Raw genomic sequence first — 23,104 nt, forward strand, 5'->3', positions numbered from 1 at the left:
CACCCCAGGGCTCATCATTACCACCCCTAGAGTTTAAAAAGTACGTGAAGGGGAGTTCTACTTCTGTGGACACACTCCCCACTGAAACAGCCATCATTGAAGAAAATGATTTCTAAGAAAACTTAAAAGTTTCTGGAAATTATCTTAAAGGTATATAAAAAATGAAAAAACAATTCAATAAAATATATCACAACTTGGTAAGAACAGAGAGAGTGTGTGGCATTTGAGCTGCAACCTGCTCCTTCCCACCCCACACCTAGCTCAGCTTGATAGAAGCTCCACTGTGGGTGGATGTGGTCAAGAAGATGGGGCTCACTCTCCCTTCTTCTCTCAAACAAGGGATAAGGTGTCTCACAAGAAGGCAAAGGATGCAAGCATTTCTCATCCACTCCAACTCCAAGTTTAAGGCCAAATTCCAGATAAGTATGGCCAAGAAGCAGGAGGCTCCCTTCCTTCACTAAGCTCCCACTCATGGATGGAGACTATACACTAGGTATAACAGGCCCGGAAGCAGGGGTCCTAATTGCCTTCACTCCAGCTTGCTTTCTAGGGTAAACATATATTATGTGTACAGTAGAAAAGCTGAGAAGACCAAAGGCTACCACTCCTGCCATGTGCCAGAGTAATGACCGTGGCATCCAAAAATCAATCAGTGTAATAAGCCATATCAACAGAATAATGGATCAAAACACACGTTCATCTCAATAGATGCAGAATACATTTATAAAACAAAATCCAACTTTTTTAAGTAATAAAAACACTTAATGAACTAGGGAGAGAAGGGAATGTCTTCAAAATAATAAAAGGCACTTATGTAAAACCTGCAATTAACATTACATTTAATGGTCAAAGACTGATGGCTTTTCTCTATGATCAGGAGGAAGACAAGAAAGTCTGCTTTTGCCATTTTTATTCAACAATGTACTACAGGTTCTAGCCAGGGAAATTAGAGAAGAAAAATAAATGAAAAGCGTCCAGATTGGAAAGGAAGTAGTAAAGCTGTATCTATTAAAGATGACATGATCTTGTATATGAGAAATCCACCAAAAAACAAACAAAAAAAAAAACAGGTAGAACTAATTGTGAAAGGAAAAGAAATCTTTGGATCCCAAACTTACTAAGCCAAAGGGAAAAGTCAAGCTGGAAAGTGGGTCATGCAAGCCTGCCTCCCATTTTGTTTCCTAAATAAGATGGCTATACCCATGAAAAGCTACACACCTCCTCTGTGGGCCCCAAGATCTTTACCCTAAAGCATTTCTGTTAAAGTTCACCATGACAATGTAAATTAATAGCTTATCTTCACAGGTGCGAGGACATAGGACAGAACTCAAAGCTATCTCTCTGCCCACCTGAGACAAATTCATATCTAATTTTTTCCTCTGCCCTATCATCTATGCTATCTTAAGTAAAAATGTATATTCACAGAGCCAAAGACATGAATGACTCCTTTCCTCTAACCCACTCTTATATGAAAATTGTGCATTTCTCAATATCCCACCCTTTCCCCCTTAAACATTGAAGCTCTCAAAGATCATCTCTCGAGAAAGGCATAGACCTGTCTCTCAGGCACATCCTTAACTTTGGCAAATAAACCTCCTTAAAATGATTGAGACTTGCCTTGGTCATTTACCTTGATTGACATACTATTGGGTCCAGCGAGGTTGCAGGATACAAAATCAACATGCAAATATCAATTTTATTTCTGTACATTAGCAATGAATAAACCAAATGTGAAATTAAGAAAACAATTTCACCTGTTGTATTAGTCCATTCTCACACTACTATTAGTATAAAGAACTGCCCAAGACTGGGTAATTTGTGAAGGAAAGAGATTTAATTTACTCAGTTCTGCATATCTGGGGAGGCCTCTGTAAACGTACAATCATGGCAGAAGGTGAAAAGGAAGCACAGACCTTCACATGGCAGCAGGAAAGAGACAGCTAGCCAGAGCAGGGAAAACTGCCTTATAAAACCCATCAGATGGCTGGGCACGGTGGCTCACGCCTGTAATCCCAGCACTTTGAGAGGCCGAGGTGGGTGGATCACCTGAGGTCAGGAGTTCGAGAACAGCCTGGCCAATATGGCGAAACACCTGTCTCTACTAAAAATACAAAAAAATTAGCTGGGTGTGGTGGCACGTGCCTGTAGTCCCAGCTACTTGGGAGGCTGAGGCACCAGAATCACTTGAACCCGGGAGACGGAGGTTGCACTGAACCGAGGTCATTCCACTGCCCTCCAGCCTGGGTGACAGAGACTCCGTCTCAACAAACAAACAAACAAACAAAACAACAACAGCAAAATAAAAACCATCAGATACCTTGAGAACTCACTATCACAAGAACAGCATGGAGGTAACTGCCCCCATGATTCAGTCACCTCCCACCAGGTCCCTCCTATGACACATGGGGATTATGGGAACTACAAATCAAGATGAGATTTGGGTGGGGACCCAGCCATACCATATCACCTGTAATAGTATGAAAAAGAATAAAATACTTAGAAATAAATATAAAGAAGTGTAAAACTTAAACTCTGAAAACTGCTTAACATTGTTGAAGGAAATTAAAGACCTAGGTAAATGGAAGACATCCCTTGTTCATGGAGTGGAAGACTTTATATTATGATTGCAATACTAAAATTGACGAGCTCATCCTAAAATTCATATAAAAACTTAAGGAACACAGAATACCCCCAAACAATCTTGAAAACAAAGAACTATGAGGACTCATACTTTCTGATATCAAAACCCACTGTTAAGCTACAATAATAAACATTGGATAGACATTTCGGTAAATGGATAATAAGAATTGACATAAAGATCAATGGAATAGAATTGAGGATCCAGAAATAAGCCCTTGCATTGATAATTGATTTTCAACCAAGGTATCAAGACCATTCAGTGGGGGAAAGAACAGTCTTCTCAACAAATGATGGTTGAATGACTGTATATCCACATGCAAAAAAATGAAGTTGGACCTCTATCTCACACTACCTACAAAAATTAACTCAAAATAGATCTAGGACCTAACTGTAAGAGTTAAGACTATAATAGTCTTAGAAAAAAATAGGATAAATCTTTATGTCTCGGCATTAAGCACTGATTTCTTAGATATGACACTGAAAGCACAAGGAACAAAAGAAAAAAATCGATAAATTGGACATTATCAAACTTAAAAACTTTTGTTCTTCAAAAGACACCATCAAAAAGTGGAAAGAACCAAGAATGGAAGAATATTTTTACAAGTCACATGCCAGACAAAAGACTTGAATTTAAAATTTAAAATATATTGATAACTCTTAAAACTCAAAAAGGCAAATAACTTGATGTTAAGATGGAGTAAGGATTTGCTCAGACGTCTCTCCAAAGAAGACAGACGTCCAAACACACATGAAAAGATGTTTTACGTCATTAGTCATCAGGCAGATGCAAATCAAAGCCACAGTGTGATAGCACTTCACACCTACTTGGGTGGTTATAATAAAAAGACAGCAGCAAGTGTTGGTGAGGATTTGGAGAAACTAGAGCCCTTATGCCCTGCTGAAGGACTATACCATGGTGCTGCTTTGGAAAATCGTCTGGTAACTCCTCAAAAGTTTTCAGAGTTGCCATATGATGTAGCAGTCCACTCGTAGGTATATTATATCGGTATATTCCACTTTCATTCCAAGAGAAAGGAAAACGTATATCCCCACAAACACTTGTAAATGAATGTTCATAGCAAGCTTAATTCATCATAGCCGAAAAGAAGAAAAACCCAAATGTTCGTCAACTGGCGAATGACTAAATAAAATGTGGTATATCCATACAACAAAATATTGTTCACCCATAACGAGGAATGCAGTGCTGATAAATGCTGCAATATGGTTAACTCTTGAAAACATATATTAAGTGAAAGAAGACAGATGCACAAAGCCCATATTGTATTATTTTATTTACATGAAGTGTCCAGAGTAGCAAGTCCATAGAGAGAAGTAGATTGGTGATTGCCATGGGCTGGGATGTTCAGGGGAAATAGGAAATGACTGCTAATGTATCTGGGGTTTCTTTTTGGCGTGATGAAAATATTATTATTTTACAGTCTCACTCTGTTGCCCAGGCCGGAGTGCAGTGGCACGATCTCGTCTCACTGCAACCTCCACCTCTCAGGTTCAAGTGATTCTCGTGGCTCAGCCTCCCAAGTAGCTGGGATTACAGGCATGCACCACCACGCCTGGCTAATTTTTTGTATTTTTAGTAGAGACAGGGTTTTGCCGTGTTGCCCAGGCTGGTCTGTAACTCCTGAGCTCAGGCAATTTGCCCACCTCAGCCTCCCAAAGTGATGAAAATATTTTAAACTTCTGTTGTGGTGATGTTGTACAATTGTAAACTTTCAGTGGGTGAATTCTTATAAGAGAAATGGAGGAAATATGTAGTAGAGCCCAGCAAAGACTGTTTGGCTGGGACTCTGATCTTTCATTGAAGGGCCAGCCAGGCAGTGAGGGAATGAGGAGTCAATACTCAGAGAACCTTCCTCCCCTCTCTCCCTCTGATCTCCTGCTGGGGCTCCCCATTGGCTGAGCGCAGCTGGAAGCCGAGGGCAGGAAGTCTGCAGCAGTTGCTTATACACCTGGCCTTCTGAGGCATAATGGGGAGGAGAGCATGGAGAGTGGATGGGTGGGACAAATGGAAGACACTCAGTGCACCTAGTGTGGTGACAGTGTGGTTGGGGCCCCAGCGATGGTAGAGTGGCCTCTGTGCTACAGGGCATGTGTCCCCAACCCCCGGAAGCCCCATGCAGGAAGGTCACCTACAGAAGAGAGGAATGTGACATTAGCCCCTGCCAAACCCTCAAGAAGAAAAGTCAACATAGATCATTTGCAGCCATGAAGTGTATCAGGTTTAGAGTCCAGCCAGGCAGGCAGGCGAGAGGTGGAGTTCGTGGATATCAGTGAGCAGGATTTCCACATGGATCACCTGGCTGGAGGCAGCAGGACTTGAGGCTAGAGGATGGGCCCCAGGCAATGACGATGGCTCTGCCAACAAGGATCTGTGTCAGTTACTGGAAAGCAGCTGTAGAAATAGGCTGGCCCTGAACCAGCCCTCCTGGTGGCCAGGAGTCCTGGCTTTCTGCTCAGGGTGGAAACCTACCCTGCCCCACAGCATAGGTGGCTGACTCTTTGAGCAGGGGCCCCTGGGGTGAGAAGAACAGATAGGGAAAGAATGGGAGACATTTATTATTATTCCTGAGGCATTGAACTCTCAGCAGACTAGAGGAGATTACTAATTCTGATGAGTTCTCCTCTGGAAGAACTGGAGTTTGGGGGGTGCTGCCATTGGACCACTGCCACTAGACATTCATATCCATGACCAGCGAATTTTCCAGTGGATCTCTTGGCAACGTCATCCCCAGTGGCAGTAGATGCTACCAGTTTGGAAAGGCAGGTAGCAGTACACAATGAGAGCAATGAAACAGTCTTAGCCTTGGACTTAGTATTCTGGCTCTGGGAAGTTATCCTGAGGAAGTTATTAAAAAGAGGAAATAAGCTACAGCTAAAGATGGGACAGCAGCATAAAGTACAATAGCTATTAAATTCATAAATATCAAGTCTATATAAAAGTAGTGTTTCTGAAATAACTTTGAAAAAACATGAAAAATAATATTGTATATACCTCTTGGTTATTATATATCACAATCCAGACTAGATTCATGGATTCATGGGGAAATGTTGAAAGGGAACATGGAAATTAACATTGCGATAAACTTAAAGAGCTAGATTATGGGTGAAAAATATCTCCTTATAATATTATAAAATCAATGAAGATTTTGTTCTTCTAATCTCAGACAACTTTCACAATTCAAACTTTAAAAACAGGACACCTTTCTTTCTTTTTTTTCCTCCTTTTTACTAATGCTTGTGTTGGCAAGTGAATAATAAAAGAGAACATTTTTGCAAAACTTCAGAAGGGCCCTGGAGCTAAGGGCAAATACCTGTTAAGGGAAGTTTGGAGGAATAAAGAAAAGCCGCGAAAAATGATGGCAGTGGTAGAGGCAAAGGCAACGGGGTTATAAATAAAGCATGGAGGAAGAGCACAGGCACGCAGCGACCCAAGAACAGAGCGATGGTGCTTCCAGAGCGGGGTGGCTTCCAGGCACATGACATCATTGAAGGCCGCTCTCACACTCATTAGCTGTTTCCTGAGTCAGGACATGTGTCGTGGCTAACGGCGTGAGTGGAAATATAGAACAGGTCATTATGCTTTTGATTTCTAGTTTTATTTTAATTCTGTGAGCTCAGTGAAGCTTGGTGTATTATGAGCACTGCACATAGCATGTGTTCCATAAATGTTTGTTGAATGAATGCTAAGTGTGCTCCTTTTTCTTTCATTTATTCCCTGAGAACAGGATCTCGCCTTGCTTTTTTGCCTTCCTTGTTTTCCATCCACCCTTGCTCTTTTCCTTTTGCCTTCTATGACTCAAGCAGTAGGGTGTTGTATGAGCCTGTTCTCGCACTGCTATAAACAAATACCTGAGACTGGACGATTTATTTTAAAAAGAGGTTTAATTGGTTCACGGTTCCACAGGCTGTAGAGGAAGCATGATTCTGGCATCTGCTTGGATTCTGGGGAAGCTTCAGGAAACTTACAATCATGGCAGAAGGCAAAGGGGGAACAGGTGTCTCTCATGGTGGGAGCAGGAGCAAGAGAGAGTGAAGAGATGCCACACGCTTTTAAACACCCAGATTTCAGGAGAACTCACTCACTATCGCAGGAACACCACCAAGGCAAGGGTGCTAAACCATTCATGAGAAACCCGCCCCTGTGATGCAACCACCTCCCACCAGGCCCCAGTTCCAACACTGGGGATTACAATCAGACATGAGATTTGGTGGGACACAGATCCAAAGCATATCAGATGGGCTGATGCTTTCAGCTCCCATGGCAATTCTGACAAAGAGGACAAAAGCATGTCCAGATGCTGCTCTCCCATCATAACTTGCTCTCTCAGATCTCAGTTCAGGGGCTGGGCCAAGAGAGCCTGGGCCAGGAGAGCCAGGGACAGGACAGCCATGTTGACCTCCAAGGAGTCCCCTTCTCTCCTTGTAGTTGCTCTCCCCAGTATCATCTGATATATCTGCCTGAGACATCTGTTCTCTGTTCTGCAATACTTCCTACTTGTTTATGCTGATTACTTCTATCTTCCGCATTCTTCCATGCCTAGAGAATCACCCAGAACCCTATCCGTTCCCACTGGGTTCCGGCTCTAGTACTCTTATCTCATTCTCTTGGATTTTCTCCTGTTGTGTTAGGTCATTTCCTCCATGCCCAGCCTTTTGGCATAGTTTTCTTGTGTGCAGGCAGCCCTCTTAGAAGCAGAAACTGCAAATTCATGGCATGAATCCTGCCACTACCCCAGATGCTGACCATGGCAGACATCACTAGTCAATCACAGCCAACTTTCCCGTCGAGCCTGGGCATGGCTTCAGAGTCCTCCCAACAAATAACTTCAGCCTGCTTCTACCAAAAGATCAGAGTGGGTGTGCAAGAAGAAACCTGTTGGCATTTCTGTGCTAAAATGAAGGCTGCTGCCAAGCTACTTGCCCCAGATTTCTTGTGGTTGCCACGTCCCGTGTGCTTGATCAGGGGCCCTAATCCTGAGCATTGTCCATCCCTTGCCTCTCCTGCCTTCTGCTTACTCAGAGCTCTCCAGCTCCCAGTACACTTTGCACCCAAGCCCGTCTGTATCACAGTGACTCCCCAAGCCTAGTCCAGTTCTTATACTAGCGACACACATTGATTTCAGAGCTCAGAGCATCTCAGCGTAGCCTTATGTCAGAGTCACCAAAGTCACCTTAGGTTAATGTGAGCCTCCCGCCGGTGGACTCTTCCCACAGTGCCTAGCCCAGCCACCTTGAAAACAGTATGTGATCAATAAGCTTCCTCAAAGGGATGATTTACACTTTCCTAGAAAAACTAGGCTTTGGAGTTGCCTAATGGAAAGCCAATATTCAGTGAGAAAAGAAACATAACAATGTTGGGAATCAAAAAGAGTTAATCATGTATTTTGAGGGACCCAAGCAGAGACAGTCATGTTTTTCCTAGGCTGTTTATAGCGGTATGTTTGAGAGCCCAGGCTTGAGAATCCTGGCACTGACCGCGTGACTTTAGGCAAGGCCATAGCCCCTCTCTGAGTCTATGCCTGCACCTGTAAAACTATAGTTAACAGCCAGGCTGCAAAGTAAGGCTGTCTTAAGCATTGCAGTAGATTATTCTTGGCTCAAGACATGGGCAAATAAATGGTGATTTTTGTTACTTATAGGAATGCCAGGTTGGGATGTCCCACAACCTTATTCATACAGGGTTGTAAGACATGTCTTTTCTACCTTTGATAGTGGAAATCAAGCATTATACTTAACTTGAGGGAATGCAGTCTTGGGAAATAATTTCCAATGTTCTTCCCTCCAAAGTAGAGGTGAGAGGGTCAAGCCAGACAGGGACGTCTGGAGACCTTCGGTGCAATCTCAGTCTTTCCCACCAGGGGGCGGTGTGGCACCGTGCAGGATCCTAAATTCCCCACTGGCTGAGGGAACGCAGACAGGTCTTGGGTTGGGCATAACTTCCTCCTCTCTGTATTTTTCCTTTTCCCCAAAATTAGTTTTTAAGTGGCAGCCCCTTTAAGTGTGCTTTCAGGGAGTCCCTTTCCAGGTGCTGTATGTTAATGTCTAAGTCTTGCCTGGCTTCCTTGGGCTGCATCCGCTTCTTGGCTCCATCCTGAATTAGGTGGTCCAAGCCTAGTGGACCTCGTCCTTGCCCCTGAGGCTGGGGGAAAGGTCATGATCAGCCTGAAGCATCCTTGGGAAAACTGGATGAAGTTCCTGGGAGAGTCGGAGGGGAAGGTATCAGGAAGGCTTTTCTCTGGGCACCCCTGTGTCTTTGCACTGGGAAGGGCGTTCTGCAGGGAGCACAGTCCAGTCCCTACAGAAATGCCAGGGGCTTCTACTGCAGCTTCCCGGGGAAAGATTTTTTGTTCATCATCACTTTCCACAGCATTCATGGCCTTCTTAAAGGGGTGTGTGAGTCCCAGGGGTACTGAGTCCCTGGCCTCTATAGAAAACCTCCATGGCCATAGGAGGGGCCGACAGGAACCAGCTTGAGGCTGTTGCATATCTTGGAAAATGCCTGTCTGATAAGAGTTGAGGATGCTTTTTAAACTGGATTTGGCTGGATTTGAATGACCATTTATTTTTTATTTATTTATTTTATTTTTTTTGAGACGGAGTCTCGCTCTGTCGTCCGGGCTGGAGTGCAGTGGCCGGATCTCAGCTCACTGCAAGCTCCGCCTCCCGGGTTTACGCCATTCTCCTGCCTCAGGCTCCCCAGTAGCTGGGACTACAGGCGCCCGCCACCTCGCCCGTCTAGTTTTTTTTGTATTTTTTAGTAGAGACGGGGTTTCACCGTGTTAGCCAGGATGGTCTCGATCTCCTGACCCTGACCTCGTGATCCACCCGTCTCGGCCTCCCAAAGTGCTGGGATTACAGGCTTGAGCCACCGCGCCCGGCCATGACCATTTATTAAGCTACCTCATTTGATTCATCTGCAATACTCATGACACCAAATGAAGAACCGAGGCTCAGAGAAGTCAGATAACTATCCCAAGGTCACACAACTCTCAGGGATTTAAACTCAGGGCTCTCTGACTCCAAAGCCCATGTTCTCAGCAGCATTGCACAGATTGAGGAGGCCCCACAGCACCAATAAGTGTTCACCCCAGTTATGTCCAAACTCCTGGGGATCAGTTCCAGAGGCAGCCTGGAAATGGCTTTATACCCAGTCACAGCAGAATATCTGAGGCCACACTGTGAATCCATGTTCTTCCTGAGAACCCTTTCAATTTCAAATGGCCTCCACGCTGGGATGCACTCTGCCTACTTCCCCATTCCAAGTTCTACTCATTCCCACCCATGTCTGTTCTTCTCTTTCCAGGAGCCATTTTCTTATTAAGCACCTACTGAGTGCCAGACACTTTACTAACTGCCGGGATACAGTGGCAAATACATTCAGCCCTCACACTGGAGTGAAACATATTGCCTTGAGGAATGCCTTTAGTTCTCTTGGGGTTTTCTAGAATTTACTAGTCTATTTCTATGTCAATTAAGATTGCATATCAATCCCAAAACTTAGCAGATTAATACAACAGACATGGGTTATCTGATGCTTTTTGTGGTTCAGGAATCCTTGTGTACCTTAGTTGTGTTCTGTCTATCAGAGTCACTCACAAGACTGTGATTAAGGTGTTGTCTGGGACTGTGGTCTCATCTCAAGGCTCAACTGGGGAAGGATCCCTTTCCAAGATCACTTATATGGTTGTTGGTAGGATTCATTGTACCCTTCCCCAGCAGGATTTCTGCTGATATTCTGGGGGAAGGGTACACAAAATGGTGCTGATGAAAAAGAGTCAAACTCTGTAAAATATTTGAAGAGATTTATTCTGAGCCAAATGTGAGGATCATGACCTGTGACACAGCCCCAGGAGGTCCTGAGAACATGGGCCCAAAGTGGTTGGGTTTTATACATTTTAGAAAAACATGAGACATCAATCAATACAGGTAAGATATGCATTTGTTTGGTCTGGAAAAGTAGGACAACTCAAAGCTCGGTGGGGGTGTGCTTATAGATCATACATAGATGAAAAGATTTTCTGATTGGCAATTGATTATTACATTACCTAAAGACCTGGAATCAACAGAAAGCAGTAACCAGGTTAAGATAAGGAGCTGTGGAGATCAAGGTTCTTATTATGGAGAATAGATGGTATATGTCTCTTATTAGGTCTTAAAAGGTGCAAACTCTCAGTTAATTCTCTCCTGGATCAGGAAAAGATGTGAAAAGGGGAGATGATTCTGTATAGAATGTAGATTTTTCCCACGTGAAACAGCTTTCCAGGGCTATTAAAAATACGTCAAAGGAATATTTTGGGGTAAAATGCTTTGATTTCTTTCAGTGCCTGCTATCTGTCATGTGATGGTATACTAGAGTCAGGTTATTTTATTGCTACAAAGAGTCTGTTTTGTCTATCTTAATATTCCTGTTTTAATGTTAATGCTGGCTAGTTGTGCCTGAATTCCAAAGGGAGGAGAATATAATCCGGCATGTCTGAACCCCCTTCCCATTATGGCCTGAACCAGTTATTCAGGTTTACTTTGGAGTGCCCTTAGCTGAGAGGGGGCTTCAATTCAGTCAGTTGGGGGGCTTAGAATTTTAGTTTTGGTTTACCAAGGTTTCAGCTGTGGTGGTAGTTATTTCTTCCCTAAATTAGGTGATAGGTACATGGGTCATCATTGTCTTGCTCTTTGAACTTTTTTGTGTGTCTTTTTATATTTCATAATGAATGTTTTTAAATGAAAGTATTTAAAAAAATAAACCTTATGGTATTTGTGCATGACTAGGGAGACACATCAATGGAACAGAATAGAAAGTCTAGAAATAACTCAAGTACATATGGAAATTTAATATATGATAAAGATGACATTTCAAGTGCTGGAAAAGTGATTGGCTTTTTGATAAATGATACAGAGAAAATTAAACATATCTCACATGATACACAATAAACTCTAAATGAATTAGAAATGTAAGCGTAAAAGATGACATCAAACAGGTGCTTGGAGGCAACATGAGTGAGTTCACCTATGGGGAAAAGTTTTCTCATTATGACTCAAAAAATCCAGATGAGATGCCAAGAAAGAAAAAACAAGCAAAATTGGACATATAAACATTGCAAAGAAATCTATTGTCTTAGTTCATTTTCTGTTGTCTATAACAGAATACCTGAAACTGGGTAGTTTTTACAGAAAAGAAATTTATTTCTTACGGTTATGGAGGCTGAGAAGTCGAAGGTCAAGGGGCTGCATCTTAGGAGGGCCTTCTCGCTGTTGGGGACTTTCTGCAGAGGCCCAGGTTGGGGCAGGACATCACATGGTGATGGGGCTGAGTGTGCTAGCTCAGTTTTTTCCTCTTCTTCTTGTAAAGTCACCATTAAGCCATTAATCCATGAATGGATCAATCTATTTAAGAGGGAAGAGCCTTAATGACCCAATCATCTCTTAAAAGCCCCACTTCTCAGTACTGCCACATTAGGGATTAAGTTTCAGTGTGGGTTTGGAGAGGACAAATATTCAAACCATAGCACCTATGTATACAAAAAAATGCCATAGCTACTGCTTTTAAAAACAGTGGAAAGTAGCTGCAATGTATATCAGAGACACTGGGTTAATTTCACTAATAAAGAATTCTTAAAGATGAGGAAAGACAAGTGAGGAACTACCATGCTGATGACAGCATAGTTTTTGAAACTCTCTGAGTCCCCCCATAAGAATAGATAGAAACCTAGATACAGAATCAGAAAGCCATGGATGATATAAACAATAAAGCTAGGTCACAAGGCATTCTTAGGAACATCAAAATATAAGTAGATGGGAATAAACCATTAACAGCCTGAAGACTTGTAAGTTTGTGTATCTGTGCAAGAAATAACATAAGAAAGCAACAGGACCAAGAAGGGGAGAACCCCAAGGCAGCCAAAAGTTTTCACCATAAAGCATAGAAAGATGATTTGAGCACAACAGCTGAAGCTGAGAGGGGCATTGCCAACTTTAGTAGCAGTGATTGCAGTTGTCGCTGCTAAAGTTTGAAGGGACCAGGGCTGTCTAGACCCTGTTGACCCTCAAAAGTACCTACGAGGGCTTTCTTCCAGGACAGGGCCCCATGCCCAGAAGAAACTTCTAGGGGTGGAATAAACAGTTTGAAGAAAAGAGGCAGTTGAGAAACAGGAAAGAGAAGGTTCAGATTCGGCTGGAAGAAGGAAACAGCCAGGAAGTTTCTGAAGCCAAGCTGCCATGTTTTTAAAACACATCACAAAAATGCACAGCAGAGGGAGCTCTGTGGAGTCAGAAGAGTTGGTGAGCCATGATTCTTTCTAAATGGTCATTGAAACGACATCACATAAAAATGAACAACAGAAACGGATTAATAGAAAATCCCATACAAGTTCTATATAAAAAACTGAGGAAAAGAGACCAAAAAAACCCACTAGAAAGATGGACAAACACATGAACAGATTTTCCCCCACCAATGGACAAATGAATACGTAAGAAAAAAATGCTCATCTTTATCCATAAAAAAAATAAAAGACAGAGATGTTGGTTTTCACATATCAGACTGGCAAACATTCAAAAGCTTGACCACAAGCTGCATTGCTATGGCTCTGGGGACAAAGCTGTTCCCTTTCATCCTTGGGGGAGAGCAACATGGTACTATTCCATGAAGGGGAGCTTGACACCATATAACCACCGTATGCATGCATTTCCTGTAAGAGGTTGAAGAGTGTTTCCCCCAACTTCAAGCTCACCTGGAACCTATGAAGGTAACCTCATTTACTTATAGGGTCTTTGCAGAAGTAATCAAGTTAAGATGAGGTGATACTGAATTAGGGTGGATATTAAGCCCAATATGACTGGTGTTGTTATAGGAACTAAAAAACAGACACAGACACACAGGGAGATGTTCATGTGATGACAGGGGCAGAGGATGGCGTCTACAAGCCAAGGAATGCCAAGGATTGCTGGCAACACCAGAGACTGGAACAAGCAAGGAAGGATTCTTCCCTGTAAAGTTCCTGGAGAGTACAACCTGGCTGACTCCTTGATTTTGGAATTCTAGTCTCCAGAGCTGTGAGAGAATAAGTTTCTGTTATTTTTAACCACAAAGTTTGTGGCACTCTGTTACGGCAGCCTCAGGTAACAAATACATTTACCCTTTGGCCCAACAATCCTCTTCTCAAAAATAGCAATTACACTTGTATTCACTAAGTCATTATATGTAATTGAAAACAGGCTAATTGCTGAGACATAGAAGATTGGTTGAACCATGGCACATTCTCTCAATAGAGTGCTATACAGCTTTAAAAAGGAGTGAACAACATCATCATCAGCTGTGAAAAATTGACTCCAAAGATGGTGCCCTGTGCACGTGCAGCTAATCACATCAAGAGCCTGAGCTGACCTTGCATTTTACTTTGCCCAGCAGAATGTAGAAGTGAATTCAGTTCTTTAAGAAAACTAGTCTCTAGAAGGACTGACAACTGCTACCTTCTCTCTCAGATATTCTATGAAAGATGAGGGAAGATACGGAATATGGCCAGTGCATCTGTAGGGGTGGAGAGAAAGCGTTCCTTCCACCCTCTCTGAAGTTTCACTGAAATGACTGACAATAGACAGATTCATAGGAGAAAAATGGCTTACACATTTATTACGGTGCATATGGCCATGGAAGCCCTACAAATAGGAGACTCAAAGAAGGGCCAGATGGTTGAGGCTTATATACCGTCTACATAGGGGACAGGGAAGTGGCAGACTGTAGGACATTTTAGAGGGGTAGTAAATGATTTCTAAGGAAAATGAGTGAGCCCAAAGAATAGATAATAGCCTAGGACAAAGTTCCTCTGAGTTCTGGGGCAGGTGGCAGGAGGGTGAGGGGCAGAAGAACCACGCTGTGAACAAAGGTTGTCTTTTTCGCAGATAAAGTCTCCCAGGTAATCTCTTAGAGCTGTCCTCAGAAGAACAGATGAAAAGTCTGTCTGGCATGGTGATGATTCCAGTCTCTTCTCTAGTAGCTAATCTTTCCTGGTTATTTGATGAGATTCCTAGGAAGGGTATCTAAATTACATTTCCGGCCAGGTACAGTGGCGAAACTTATTCAGACAGAGAAATTCCCTCCTGGTGCTTCAGGAAAGAAGAGGATCAGATAGACTAGACAGGGGGATGAAGGGAGACTGGAGAGAGACCTTAGTTCTAAAGCTTATTTCTGAGGCCTTTTAATTTCCTTTAACTCAAAAACCCTCAGCATACCAAAGTGCCATATTTTTGAGGTACTGTTTTCTGAGCCTCAACTCATCCAAGAATGTCTTGGAGGTATCATGGTCAAGGACATTGAAAACATGGTCTCTTTGGCAAGTCTAACCCAGAGGGAAAACAGAAAAGCCCCTGACTCTCCTGGCCAGGGGTGAGGAATGTGGTGGGGGCCTTTAAGATTATGTAAGGCCTGGCTGGGCAGGATGGCTCACACCTGTAATCCTAGCACTTTGGGAGGCCGAGGTGGGCAGATCATGAGGTCAGGAGACTGAGACCAACCTGGCCAACATAGTGAAACCTGTCTCTATTAAAAATACAAAAATTAGCCAGGCATTGTGGCATGTGCCTGTAATCCCAGCTACTCAGGAGGCTGAGGCAGGAGAATCACTTGAACCCAGGAGGTGGAGGCTGCAGTGAGCTGAGATCACACCACTGCACTCCAGCCTGGGTGACAGAGCGAGACTCTGTCTCAAAATAAATAAATAAATAAATAAATAAATAAATAAATAAATAAATAAGTCCTTCATTCCCACTCTGTACCATCCACAATGACCTTGTGGTTGGAAATTGGTTCTCGGGAGGCCGTCCACAGGCAGGAATGGACTGATGGGAGGTGTCTGGTCAATTTGGGAACTGACCTGGGTCTTCAGCTGCCACCGTCTGCTGAGGTTCTGTCTCAAGCCTCTCTGAAGGGCCCTGTCACACCCAGCCCTCCAGCCTGTGAAGTCAAGGTGACTACATTTAGTTTTCCTTCCCAGAAGGCTCTGGGAACATTCCACATGATTTGAATTCTTTGAAGAATTCAATCATTGGTGACGTAATTTGGGTGGATAGTAAAACACTGTTCCATTTGCCCAAAGGAAGAGAAAAGTGCTCATGTTTTTACAAACATAATAACTTCCTTTTAGAGCTACTTCTTTTGCAGTAGTCTGTGAGCAGAACTTTGTGGTAAATGACTTTTCTGATATCCACCAGCAAATCCTGTGGCCCACCCACACACATGCCAGCTTAGATGACTATTGATGTAACGTTTTCACTTCCCTATCAAGGGGGCAAAGCAGGGTGAAGTTTTGAAATCTGAGATGATTGATAACATGCTCTGGTGAAACAGATGGTCTTCAATGGAATATGATACTGATATTAATTACGGGATTGGAAAATAAAGTTCTTGACAGCAAGTGAGTAGGCCAAAGTGGCATTATGCATACAAGTATAGGATTTTGATGATTTTGCTGTTTGATTAAATAGCAATCTCATTGCAGAATTTAAATGTGATTGCTCCTATCCTAGAGCCCTGTTCTCCTAAAGGGAGGTCAGTAGCTGGTTGTGTAATAAGGATTCTGGTTGGCCTTTGTGGCAGGTTCCTCAAAAGAGTCTCTAAACCTTAGGATTACCTCGCCCGGTAATCTAATCTGCTTTCTTTCTGTCAGTGGAGCTGGAAGGAGCCCAGAGGCCAGTGAAGATTAGCCCAGCCTTGAAGACATGGGCTCCACCGCGCAGCAAGCAGGCCCCAGTGGTCTCTGCTCTGCCTGGAGGGGGAAAAGGGTGGGGATGCATTTTGGGCCTGAAGCTTACACCCCAGTGCTTCCCTGAGAAGCCCCGATGCTATGGGCCAAGATAGGGTCCCGGCTGCAGTCGGGTTTCCTGCGTGGGCTCACGTGACGTCACAGAGCTGGTGTGTCCTTGTCCATGGTTGACCCAGTTTCCTCGAGGTTGGCTCCCTCTCAGACAGGCCCTCCGCCCAGTACTGCAGCAGCGACAGCCTCGCGTCTTCTCAGGCTAGTCCGGCAGGAAGGAGGGAGAGGCTCTTTCTGGGGAGTCCCAGCCCCGGCAGTGTCATGTGCCCACGTGGACCAATCACTGCGGCGAGGGTAGTGAGATGCTCTGATTGGCTTAGACCTAGGTCAGGTAATCGACCCTGCCCAGAGTCGATTACTGGGCTTAGAGGCAGGGCGGGGTGTTTCCCAACTTAAGTGTGGATGGAGTTACCAAGAGAATGCGTTTTAGGAGTCAAGATCAGCAGATGACGACCAACGTTTGTAGAGTGGTCACTGCCTGCAATACGGATAATGGTGTCCGACCTCTGGGTTGTTGAGCGAGTTCAATGAATTAATGCATGTAAAGTACTTAGAACCGTGCCTGGTGCACAGCAAGCTCTCAGCAAATGTCCACTGTTTGCCAAGCAGCAGTCTCAGCACCTCTTGCACCATATTGCTTCATCCTTACAGCAGCCCCATCAAGTGGGTGCTGTTTTCTCCGCTTTCCAAATGAGGAAACCAAGGCTCAGAGGGGTTATGTAACTTACCTGGGGTCACACAACTAGTGAGGGATGGAGTCAAGATGTCAACCAGGACAGTTTGACCTCAGAGTGTGGGTGCTTAACCCTTCCACAGTGCTACTGCAAGAGGGATGCCCATTTTGTATAGATGCCCGTTCTATATATTAGAGCCAATGGCAGTAGGCTGGACGGAAGTGTATTTAAAGCACCCCATAATAAAATAGTATAAATAGGATTCTCCCAGTGGTCAATTTTCACTCTAGTTTTAATTTGGAAACCCTTTAAAACTACATTAGTGCTTTTCAGATACAATTCTGAAACATGAGGACTAGTAATACCTTCGTGTCATCCCAGCGAGCTGAAAGAGTTAATGTAGCTTCCAAGACTTTGTAACTTACAACCAGGGAGGAACTTACATGCTGGGAAAGTGTAATTCAATGAATAATGGGAATCTGGATTAATTCCCAAATAAAGTTGTTATCATAAGGATTATGAAGAGGGGGAAAAGACATTTAGCAGAATCTCCAGGGGCAGATATTAGACATGAAAATCAAACTTTGCAGTGCTTTAAATGTTATTTATCATGTCTTTTTCTTTTCTGCGTCCGGCGTCTGGAGCCCCAGGCCTGTGATCATATTGTTGTAAATGGACAGGATCACAAGTGGCTGCTCTCACGTGGAAGTAAGGGCAGGGAAAGGCAAATGAGGCACAGATGAGACAGGAATGTGTTCTGCGTTTATGAACACAGAACACAGGATGTAGATGGTATGCCCAGTTCAAGTTCAGCACTGAAAACCCTTTTCTGGGAGCTTAACATCAGGATTTTTTCATCATGTCAATCAGAGGAGACTGGGAAGTTAAACAGAGTAGTCCTGCCTCCCCTTGACTTACATCCCAGGATCAGTGGGGCTTAACTGTGTGTGAACTGGGGTGACGAGATGTCAGCTTTGTTCGTCCCCTGCAGGGGGTGCTGGTCAACTCCAGGAGGAACCTTCAGCCAAGGGCCATGGGGGGGTTGCCTCCCATCTAAACAGAAGCCAAAACAACTGCCATCATGAGCTCAGTCAGGGTCAGCATGTGCCATGCTATCACTGCGTGCGGTTTCAGGGAGGTCCTTAATGACTCTAGTAATTCCTTCCAGCAGGTTGCAAATCCTGAGATTCCTTCAAAACTAGTCCATTGGAGGCCAGGCACGGTGGCTCATGCCTATAATCCCACCACTTTGGGAGGCCGCGGTGGGTGGATCACATGAGGCCAGGAGCTTGAGACCAGCCTCGCCAACAAGGCGAAACCCGGTTTCTACTAAAAATACAAAAATTAGTGGGGTATGGTGGTGCACGTCTGTAATCCCAGGGAACCCAGGGAACTGAGTTCAACCAGCAACCTAACGGAGCTGGGACGGGCCTTCCCCAGAGCTCCAGGAAGGGATGCAACTTGCCGATACTTCGATTTGAGTCCAGTGAGATCTGTACTGAAGTAATGACCTGCAGAACATATCATAAACTTGTGCTGTTTTAAACCACAATGTTTATGGCAATTAGTTACAGCAATCAAAGATTCACACAGGGGTGCAGGGGAAAGCTGTGCCTGCCTCAGACCCCATAGCCTGAGCCCTTTGGCGAGGGGACTGTGGGCAGAGCGTGATGGAGCAGTTTTCGGGTATGCCCAGGTTCCCAGGTATGATGCCTAGTGGGCGACAGGGCATTTTGCTTACCTTGGTATGGAGCACAGCCTGGCCACAGCAAGGACAGGTGCTCCACACCCTGGGGTCCTCAGGAGTCTGCCCCGAATGTTCTCCCAGAGGGCATCTGCAGCCATGGTGGAAGGGGGTGCAGCCCTCCTTGGCTCTGTGACCAGCAGGTGGTAACAAAGAGAGTTCAAGGAAAGATGCCCAGAGATGCATCTAACTGGAGGCCTTGGTGGGGCAGCTTGGCTGCTGCTTTACATGGGAGGAGTTAGAAGCTTGTAGAACTTGAGTATCTACAGCAAGCTGATTGTGTTAGGGAAATTCAAGATAAACAAGCACATTTTCAACCTCTGTGAGCCTCGGTATCCTCATCTGTACAATGGGAAAATAATCGTTCCCAAAACTTACTATGAGAATGAATTAAACACCAAGAGTCCAAGTGCCTGCTTATACCCAGTGCATGCAGCCACCTCGTTCCGGTTCCTTCCTCTATCTCCTCGTCTTGTTCTCTGACTGTGCTTTATTTTGGGATGACACCCCGGCTCTACCTGTTTGCTTCAGGCCTTGGCAGAGCTTATCGCAGCGCTCCACGAGGCACCTTTGGTCGTCCAACGTGGAGCTACGCCAGCATCTGCAGTCGCTTTGGCTGAGACGCCTCCACTGCCCCCGGGTGCAGAATGGATCCTCATGTGGCGGGATGCGGAATTTCCCAGGGGGTGGGGCAACGCTTTCCTTGCTCCAGGCGTTTATGGTTGAAGTTGACTGTGATTGTAGACTAGGGGTGGCGGGCTGCTGGGAAGGTTCCTGTTCTGGGGATTGGCCAGACCCACTATATTATGCCAAAAAAATCCCAGCAAGTTGCTGAAGGGGGATGTAGGAGTGAGGAGAGAGAAATTTTGAGCAAAATGGGCATATGGAGGGACTGTGTGGGTGGGCACTGTGTAGGGCAATGGTCCCCCAGGGGTGGCCCCAGAGAGACCGTGTGGGTGGCACAGCAGCTGTAATAAGACACCTGGGCCTTGGGCTCAGGCCAGCAACTTAATGTTCAGTCTTATTTCCAGAAAGTGGGACAAGCCTACTGGGGCAAGCCTGAGATGGGTCTGAGCCCTCGAGTGGGAAGGTTCTGGTAGGGTGGGATGTGGGCACGATGGAGCAGACGTAGGAGGCTGGGGAGGAGAGGCCAGCCCAAGTGTGGTAACCAGGTTTCAGCAAGCCTGGGACCCTGACATCGTGTTCTTGGGAAATGCAAAAAGCAGACCACAAGGTGGTGCTCACCACAAAAGAATTCCAGGACCAGTGAAAACCCGGAGAGTGCCAGCTTTTTATTCACCCCGGATTTACAAAAACAGCAATATGGACAAAAGACATTTGAGGCTCTCCTGGGCATGCTTTCCCTTTTCTTCTTTTATGGTGTTTTTCTAGTTTGTTTCGGGCAAGTTCGCCCTTCATTATTGGGAAGTCTTGTTCAGAACAGTTGGTGTCTTCACAGTGACTGCAAGCACTAATGAATACACACAAACACACACGCACGCCCTGCAATAGGTGGCTTTCTAGATCGATACCCCCACCCCAGGGTACTGAGAGGGGTAAAGCCAGAGTCCGGCAGGGCGTCCTTCAGGATGTGACCTGTGACTTTGTCATTGTCCTGAAATTCTCAGGATAGGGAAGATTTCAGTTTGATGCGAAAAATATTCTATTTCTATAACACATATTTTTGCCTTTTTTGTACCGCATGATTCTCCATCGTCTCTCACTTTCCCCACACACTATTACATGCGTCATTAACTCTCAAGGTCCTGCCAAGACAAGCAGCTCCCCTTCAGCTGTTGAGAGCGATATGGGACTCACCCTGCCCAGCGCATTGCCGTGAGGACACTAGGTGAAGGAGCCCAGGCCTTGTGAACTTTGCATACAAGAGTGTTTTGTATCCGTGTAGAAACTCACATGAACAGCAAAGTATCATAGTTTTTTCCCTCTTCTGTCTCTTGGTGTATTGTATATGTGTGAATGTGTGTAAATAAAATACTAATTTCAGTGCAGTCTGAGATATCCTCACTGAATCCCGCCCACCTCTCTCGGCCAGGCTGATTCAAGGGAGCCCTGCCTGGCATCCTTCCTGCTCCGCCAGCCATCACGAGGCCATGTTCCATGAGCTCCATTTCCACGACTGGCCCGTCTGGGTATCACAGTTCCAACCAGAATGCGTGTTTGGTCCCTGGGGCTTCTGGATAACTTGGAGCTTTGTAAGAACTCCAGAAGGATTTCTTCTGAAGAACCAAACCCCTGTTTCATAGGCGACACACAGTTTGCTCCTTTCAACACGCACACGAAACACACATTCATGAAACAGCAAACGAGAGCAGCCTCGGCATGATCTGAGAGTCTGACGATCCCTTCCTCACCAGAGGAGGGCTCAAAACCATGTTTCACATCCTCGGATTCTGGGGCGCAGCCCTCAGGGACAGCTTGGGGTTGAGGCCAGAACACAGCAGGCAGGGCCCAGAGCTTCTCCCCTGACCCCACCTGGCACAGGGCTCAGAGCCGGCGGGGCTGGTCAAGGGTTGCTTTTCCGGTGTGGTTTGCTCGTTTTCTTTTGCTGTTCTTGTTCCTGCTCTCACCTGCACCATCTGCTCTGTCCCTGCTCCTCAAGGCTTTCAAGATCAAGATGCTTATTGTCGAGAACTGTCTTCCTTTCAAAAATGGCTTTTACAGTTCTGGCCTCCAAATGCAGGACTTTACCTACACTGCTACATCATTCAACATTTAAAAAACAAAACAAAAGTAGTTCACATGATTATAATTTTTCCATTTGCTAATGGGCAAATGAGAGTTGAAAGTGCAACTGCCTGCAGAACCCCTTGACAAAATCTGCAGAGAAAAGGTTTCTTTTCTGTTTTTGGGCAGGAACTAGAAAATGCTGTGCCTCATGGCTCCTGTAGATGCTCCTCCACCACTGAGCTGGGCTTGGCTTTACAGTGGGCTCATGGGTTCCATTTAAAATATGAACCCTCAGCAGAAACTAGAATTTCAGATGGATGTAGAGTTTCCTACGGCTGTTGCTTCGCCTGTCATCTGGAGAAAGCTGCCTGTACAGTCTTTCCAGCTTTCCACAGATAAAGGTGAAAACAATGCAAGAGGAAAACAGAGATGACGACCTTTCCTTAAGGCAGACACTGGGAAGAAGGGATGCCTGAGAGGAGCCAAAGGACCCCGATGCCATGAATGGCCTCAGTGTGAAACACAGAGGGCCTCAGTTTGTGTCCCAGCACAGAGACCACCTACACAAAGTTTTGTTCTTGTTTGTGTTTTTAACTTTTCCCCTGTCCCCGATGGCGACACCTGTGCCTGTGCTCCATCGCCTGTGCTCCATTCCTTGGATGCTTCTGTGAGTTGAGCAGAACGCCTTTCTTCTCATTTCCATCAGTCACCTCTCTTTGCTCTCAGCCCACTCACTTCCCCATCTTCTACACCTCAGCCAAGATGCACCATCACAGAGACAGGAAGGAGGGGCTGCCGAGGACCCCAGGAACGCGGCCTCAGGAGTCACCATGCAGATGAAGAAGGGAGGCGCCCTCACATTCGGGCAGCCTGGGAACCGGGATGTGTTCCATGCGGTGACAGCTTCCAGCGCCCTGAAGCCATGATGGCGGAGGAGGCAAGGCAAGACCCCTCCTGCAGAACAGCCATCCACAGGGACGATCTGGCGAGGAGTAGGAATCAGGTAGTTTTACCCCAGGTCCCCTAAGAAGCAGGCAAAGAAATGGATCAAATAGGCAACCATTTCATCAGGGAAAATGCCTAAGAGAAACTGGGGAGAAGCTGGGTGGAACTGGAATAGCCTTCAGACTGTGGTGTGAGTCTGACCCCAGTGAAGGAGAGAGGAGGGATGGTTGCGAGCAGGTGGCCCTGGGAAAGTTCTGCAAAGCCACGGGGCATCCTCAAGCCTGAACCAGAAGACCCAGCCCCAACCTCTCCCCAGAGTGGACCTGCCTTGCTCAGCCACTGGCTGGGAGCAGCCTGTGGGAAACGTGGCTCCATGCAAATATTTAACAGTCAGTAAGCCACAGCTGAGGAAGCATGGCCACACAACCGTGTTAGTCCGTTCTCACACTGTTACAGAAAAATACCTGAGACTGGGTAATGTATAAAGAAAAGAGGTTGAATCGGCTTACAGTTCCACAGGCTGTACAGGAAGCGTGGCAACATCTACTTCTGGGGTGGCCTCCGGGAGTTTTTACCCATGGTGGAGGCAGTGA

General features: G+C 45.3%; 1 long non-coding RNA gene across 1 annotated transcript in view; it reads left to right on the top strand.

Annotated features, from left to right (window-relative positions):
- The window catches only part of LOC115893204, a 26,619-nt gene extending 5,010 nt beyond the window's left edge, over positions 1-21,609 (top strand). The window contains exon 3 of the long non-coding RNA XR_004053172.1: positions 20,932-21,609. This is a non-coding gene — a long non-coding RNA (uncharacterized LOC115893204). The remainder of the gene's footprint in view (positions 1-20,931) is intronic.
- Positions 21,610-23,104: the final 1,495 nt, after the last annotated feature.

Source organism: Rhinopithecus roxellana, chromosome 14, assembly GCF_007565055.1.
Source record: "Rhinopithecus roxellana isolate Shanxi Qingling chromosome 14, ASM756505v1, whole genome shotgun sequence".
In the NCBI taxonomy this organism is placed as follows: domain Eukaryota; kingdom Metazoa; phylum Chordata; class Mammalia; order Primates; family Cercopithecidae; genus Rhinopithecus; species Rhinopithecus roxellana.